This window comes from Pterocles gutturalis, unplaced genomic scaffold, assembly GCF_000699245.1.
Source record: "Pterocles gutturalis isolate BGI_N339 unplaced genomic scaffold, ASM69924v1 scaffold11755, whole genome shotgun sequence".
Taxonomy (NCBI): domain Eukaryota; kingdom Metazoa; phylum Chordata; class Aves; order Pterocliformes; family Pteroclidae; genus Pterocles; species Pterocles gutturalis.
In genome coordinates this window covers 1-6728 of record NW_010145939.1, presented here as the reverse complement: position 1 = coordinate 6728, position 6728 = coordinate 1, and the positions used below count along the sequence as shown (strand labels likewise).

General features: G+C 50.1%; 1 long non-coding RNA gene across 1 annotated transcript in view; it reads left to right on the top strand.

The window, feature by feature from the left end:
- LOC104470572 overlaps nt 1-6647 on the top strand; it is a 10905-nt gene extending 4258 nt beyond the window's left edge. The window contains exons 2-3 of the long non-coding RNA XR_727638.1: nt 5973-6148; nt 6539-6647. This is a non-coding gene — a long non-coding RNA (uncharacterized LOC104470572). The remainder of the gene's footprint in view (nt 1-5972; nt 6149-6538) is intronic.
- Nucleotides 6648-6728: the final 81 nt, after the last annotated feature.

The following is a 6728-nucleotide window of genomic DNA, read 5'->3' as shown; positions in this document are numbered from 1 at the left end:
AGGACCAGCGCAGACAAAATCCTTCAGCCTGCAGCCTGGCCTGTCACCGACTCACTGCCAGCCTGTGTGACGTGACTCTGGCTTGCAGGGGAATCCTTTTTGGCTTGATGCCAGCGAGGACTTGGAGTGACAAAGTGCCCCGGGGACATCTGTCGCCTCTGCAGTCCCTGCGGTCTCTGCTGGCCCGGTAACGGGGGGTCACATCCCAGTTTGACTATGTGGGACGCTCACGAAATGAGCCCTGTCTGGAGTCATCCCAGCTTTCAGCAGTCTGGTTTTCATGCTCATGGCTGTCATCTTGTGTTTTGTTTTACATTAATTAAAAAAAGACTTGCAGGCTAGGGCTGGAGAAGACCCGTTAAATCTGTCTGTTCTCCCAGTGTGAGGCTTTGTTGGGTTTTGGGGTTTTTTTTTTTGTTTCCCCCCTGGGATGTAATTCACTTAGGAGCAAGCCTGGAGACCTAAAATTTATCCTTTTCTTGAATAGCAGGATCCGTGTTGATGATCATACATTAACAAACGCATGCGGGGATTTCTTGTGGGGTGTATTGTGCTGTGATGTCCCTGAGCCACCAGTCCTCCTTTGGCTGGACAGAAATCACCCCACGTCCAGAAATCAAGAAACAGGATTTCCAAACTAAAGATGGAAACATCCTTTAGCTTTATCTTTTTTCCATCCTTCTCCTGGATCCAAATTTTTCCCTGCAGATTAGATTTAAAATGTCTCAAATTACTGGGACATAGAAGGAAAAATTATCGAAAGCTAAATATATTTGAAGTGATGCTTGGCCTAATTTTTTCTTTCCTTAATTTCCTTTGATTGCCTTTACTTATATCCCAGTCTAACCAGTCTGTTCTTACCCTGTGTGTGTGTGCACAGCTAGCTGGTAGAACGTCTGTCTGTCCGTTTCCAGTGTCCCCCTGTCCCAGAAAGCACTGTTGTCGTTGATCAGAAAATGAGATGGGTGCTGTGCTTGGCTGCTTTTTGGTAATTCCACCATCAGATAAAAATATATCTTACATCCCCGCGATTCTTTTCACCACAAGAATCACAAAATGCTTTTTGTCCTGAAAATACAGACATTATAGAAGAAAATTGTTAAGGAAGCCCGTGCTGGCCGCACGTCCGGTGTTGTCCCCGTAGTTCAAACCCTCGGTTTCCTGTAGCAGAGTCTTGGGCATCAAAGTGAAGAAAAAATAAATTACGAAATGGTCCAGCAGCAAGGTCAGCTGGAGCTGGGTGCCTCCAGAGAGGGACCCCGGCCCAGAGATCCCACCCCTGCAGACTGTCCTCCCGCCCCTCCTGTGCTCCTCACACGGCTCTTGGTCCAATTCTGATTTTTGGTCTGAGGTCGCGTCACACCTCCTGGATTCTTTCTCTGTCTCTGGGCAGGTTGTCAGTTGTTCTTCTCTTGATCCTGCTGATGCTGTTTGGAGCCTTGAAGCCTCCGTGTCTTCTGCTCTGTGTGTTTTCTGCAGAACGTGAGAAACTGGAGAAGTCCCAGACTTAGGATAACAAGTGCTGGGCTTGGGATAAACACCCAGCCGTAACGCTCAGCCCAGCTGCAGCTTCAGGGTGTTATCTACTTCGTTCCCACACCAAAAACCCCAAACAGCGTGCTGCACCAGCTGCTGCCGGGGAAGGGATGCCCGGGTGGGAATTTACGGCTCGTGGCCTCAGGCTGCAGCAAATCCAGCTGCTTGCCAAGTACGTGGAGCTGAGCAAACAGCGTGCTGAATCGCACAACCTTATAATCGAATTAATTCTGTTTAAAACTTATTTAAGCTAAAAATTAATATTTCTTAACAAAAACACGCTTTCATTTCATATGTGCTAACAGTGTATGGCTAAGTCAGGGGAGGAAGGGAGGTGAGTTTAAAGGATTGCTGCATCGGTGCGACAGGACGCGTGCTGCCCCGTCATCCCTCTCTCTCCTAGACTCTACACAACATTTCGGATAATTTTTCTCTCTTACGCTGGCTGGCAAAAGTTCCATGTTTCTTTACATCCCGCTCAGCCAGCCTGGTGCCTAGGGAGCGGTGTGGTGGCAGAAGCTTCTCTTCGCTTCTCCTCCCGTGCCTTGGAGCAGTGTGCGACCTGCCACACGTGCTGGAGGAGGGCTCAGAGAGCACAGGAGCCGTCTCAAGTTGCTTCTAAGAATGCTGGAAGGCTCCTCAGATACCTGCCAGCATCTGTCTCCAGCGTTTGGCAGGGTCTCCACGCCTGGAAGGATTTGGGGGTGACTGCGTGGTCCTTGTCGCAGCCAAGTACGATCCTCGGGATGCTGAGGAGGAGCAGATGCTCTGCTGGTGCTCTGGATTTGAGCCTTTGTCGGACAGTAGGTGGGATGGAAATGTTCAGAGCCTGGTAGAACTAGCTGAAGTGTCTTTTTCTTTTTTTCCTCAACTACTCTGTCTCTTCTCTTTGATAATCACCTGATTTTTAGGAGTATTCTGAAGGGGTTACCTCTCTGAATTTTTTTTAAGATTTTAAAGATTTTTTTAAGATTGCAAATCCAGTCTGTTCATCCACTCCTTCCGTGTTTTTTCCTGTCCCTCTTCAGAGGCCTTGCTTTATGAAACAGCAAAGGCCGGCAGCATGTCCTCTTTTTAAAGTTCAGACCCTTGTGAGTTCGTGCTCGTTGGGTTTGATCCTAAAGAAGAAAACGGTGAAAGATGGGCTGCTACCCTTCATGACGTCTCAGCATCTCCATCCTCTGCCTTGCTTTGAGGTTATGTTTGCTGATTGATGCTTTCTTGGGTTTTTCCCCCCACGCTCTGGAGGTCTGGTGTCTCTTTTCCAGCAGTCCCCCTGCTCTCTAAGGTGCTTGAAAAAGCAAGTCGAGATGCTGCATGGACTTGGCAGCAGTGTGCCTTGGATCTGAACCTCCTGGTGCTGTCCTCCATCACCCCGCTGCTTCTGCCTGGTGTAATCCTCATGAAAACATTTGGATCGTGTACGCCGAGGAGTGCCAGCAGCATCCAGACTGTCAGCGTAAAGCATCTTCCACGAAAAGAAGCCGTCCTGGCGGTGTGTCAGAACACCCTGGCGTGCAGCGGGACTTCTCCTGGGCTTACGCGGTTACATCAGAAACATTTGCTGTGCGGGCGCAGCAGCCCTTCCCTCCAGCATCGGCAGCTTCAGTTGGATCATTTTGTAGCCTCAAAACAACCTGGATGATCTGTCGGTCTCAACAAACATGTGGGTGAGCTGAACTTTGTGAGGGAGGATGGTAGAGAGGAGGAAGGAATTGAAGCCCAGATCAGTATCCTGCTTGTTGAGTTCGAAATATTTGGGGCCTGATTTTTCTTTTTTTTTAATGTTTTTGCATCTCCTGTGATTTTTAGAAAAGGTCACGCATTTGATACGTGCAGGTCCCTTGCTGTTGTAAGCTCCTCGCTGTCTTTAGACCTGGCCACATGTGGCTGATTTTTCTTTTTTTTTTTTTTTTTTAATGTTTTTGCATCTCCTGTGATTTTTAGAAAAGGTCATGCATTTGATACGTGCAGGTCACTTGTAAGCTCCTCGCTGTCTTTAGACCTGGCCACATGTGGCAGGCGTTTGGGAGATGAAGATGTAGTGATCACCGGAGGAAAAAGTAAATTTTTTGCTAAACTCCTTAGTGGGGTAAGATTGGGGTTTCTCCAGATGATAGGGGACAGCGCTGGGTACCGAAGCACCCTCTTGGCTGCTCCCTTGCTCCTGTCGAGTTTCCGTCGTTTACGGTGCTCGAGTCAGGCGCCTCCAGACATCTCCTCATTTCCCGCGTGGCTTTGATGTGTTCCCGACCATCGTCCCCTCTGCTCCAAGTGAGGTGGGTTTCCGTGGGAAACCCGACGTCTGGCCGTGAGCTAAAGCTGATGCTGTGGGAGGGTGCAGGAAAGCTATCGGAGCCGACCTTGAGCACGGTCTTGAGCTGCCGCGGTGCGTGGGAGCAGAGGATTGAGTCCATCCTCCCGCAGACCGGGGAATAACGTCAAAGGCGTTCTGCTGAGCGTCGTTAGCGTGTGGTAGCAAAGGTTCACTCTGTGTTCTCTTAACCGGCACCTCGGTGGTTGTAGATCATTTCTTCACAGCCTCCTCCCTTCTCCTCTCCTCCTTTTGATTCCTTCCCCATCCCTTGGGTGCCAGCAGGCGTTGGCAGCAGACGGGAGACTCTCCTGATCTTCGTTTGGTGCGCCACGAGCCCCCAAGTTGCCAGAAGCAATTGGGCAATATTCCTGGGTTTGAGTTTCCTCATTCTGTACAAATGTTGCCAGTCTGCTCTGGTTGGCAAGTAGGAGCTTGTGGAACTGGGAGCAGATGTGGGACAAACGGGATCTTGACTGAAGGACGCAGCCGACTGCTCGGAAGCCTCTGCGGGGCTGGTGCGAGCCGAGACGAGCAGCAGCTGAGGAAGGTCGGAGATCACGGACAGCCGGTGGGCAGCCCTGCAGAGGGAAATGTTCCAAGGAAAAAAAGGCACCAGAAGAAGCAAAACTGGCTTTTCTTTAATGACTGACCAATTCTACTTGTTGCAGCCTGCCACATGAAAAAAATAAATCATCGAGGCAGACGTCCATCCGTCCCGTTAGCAGCCTGCAGGGGATGGAAGGCGTTAGGTGACCCTCGCAGCGGTGCTGGGGTGTTGGCGGTCCAGGCTTCCCGGGGAGACGTGCGCCCGAGGACAGAACCTCACGGCAAGTTACTGGACAGCTGTGGCTATGAGCACCAAGTCTGAGTAGATGTGTACGGTGAAAATCCATCAGGGAAATCCCTCCGGGCGCGACGGCGGGTGGCACCGGGGTTAGAGCTCGCTGGCAGGTACGTCGGCACGACTGGAAGGAGTCCCCTTGCTGCTGCTTGGTGTAAAGAGCGAGTTGCTGTCAGACAAGGAAATACTACCTAAAATCCCGTGCTGTAACACCCCGTGAAGGTGCTGGGAGCTGAGGGGTTTTGTTCCAAATGGAGCTGGCTGGGAGCACCTGCACAGCCCGCGGGTCTCGGCTGCCGTGGGATCTCACGAAGCTGCAGGAGCCTGGTTGTTGGTAATTACAGAGCATGCTCTCAGACCGGAGGACTTGGGTGAGATGTTTCACGTGATATTAAGGACGGTGAGGTTAGCAGATAAAACTACTGTCTCCTTCCCATCTTAACTTTCTTTTTCAAGCAGGATTTTTCACTTTCAAGTCAGGAGAACAAGCGCTTTGGACCGTTATAAGATGCTCTTACGACACAGACTGCACATCGTGACTTCAGCGTAATCCAGATGTTTTCAATCTCTTCTATTTTTTTTCTTTCTGTTGTTGAAGTTTGTTGGCCGCTTCGGGAACATCGTGACTTCAGCGTAATCCAGATGTTTCCAATCTCTTCTATTTTTTTTTCTTTCTGTTGTTGAAGTTTGTCGGCCGCTTCGGGAGGGTTCAGTCCCGTAGTCCTCTTTCCATCCGAGGATGGTGAAGATGACTTTAGGCTACTCCAGAATTCTTGTGACTGCCTGGTCCTGGTTAACGGAAGCCCTCGGCAGACTCCGATGTCCCCGATGGCCTGTGATGGTCTATGCTGTTCAGAAACTTTCAGTGTTGCTCTGCTGCTCGTACACACCCTGTGCCAGGGGTACAGCCTGAGTTTTCCTGGTATCTGCCAGCAGGTGAATTTTTACTTACTGAGACTAGAAAAAATACTTTCTTTAGCTGCTGTGGCCGTGTTCAAAGGACACGTAGGAGCCAGAATCATCCATTTCTGAGGTTGCTCGAGGCTAAGGGATTTGAACACCTGGTTCCTCAGCAGCTTGGAAAAGCCTCGTCTGAATGGGAATATTAGAACCGTACATAGGAGGGTGGGATATTTTCATCAGTTTACTTTTCAAGCTTGCTCTGGAAAGCTCATTCAAATTCTGAAGGCTGAAATTGCTAGCTGAGGGCGTGCGTGAGAAGCAGCAGCCTTTCCACCTGACAAAGTGACTTGTGCTGTGCTTCTGTTCTTCTTCCAGCTGGCAATCCTCTGGTTCAGCAAAGTGGACAGCCGCTAATCCTCACCCAGAACCCCACCTCGGGTCTGGGCACCATGGTCACTCAGCCAGTGCTGCGACCCGTCCAGATCATGCAGAACGCCAACCACGTCACGAATTCTCCGGTGACCAGCCAGCCCATCTTCATAACAACCCAGGTGAGCGCCCGCGCGGCTCCGGCGGAAGCTCTGGTGCGCTCTTGCGTGGAAGAATCTGTCCCCTCGGCGTGAATTTGACCTTGCTGAATACTTCACTACTTTGTTTTATTTTCCTGGGTAATTTTTTTTAAATGTCCTCTGGCTTCTTTGAGCCTTTGCTAAGACCTGGGAGAAGATTTCGGTAGGTGCTGGGGGAGGTGGAGACTGTGTATCAGAACGTCGTCGGGTCAGAGGAAGGTGAGGTGCGGCCTCATAGTTCAGTTGATCTGTAGACAACAGTACTGCGGGGTGGGGTTTTTTATTTGTTTGGTTTTTAGGATAGAAAGCTCATATTGAAAGTGCTTCAGAGGTGCTCGGTGTGTTAACGGTAACGGTGCTGTTTGACTGCAGGGATTTCCCGTGAGGAACGTGCGGCCTGTACAAAACACAATGAACCCGGTTGGGATTGTTCTGAACGTACAGCAGGGTCAAACCGTTAGACCCATCACCCTCGTCCCAGGTAAGGGCTGAAACCAAAGCCGCTGTCGTCTTCCTTTTTAGAGTAGCATGGGTTAAAAAAAAAATAAATATATATATATAT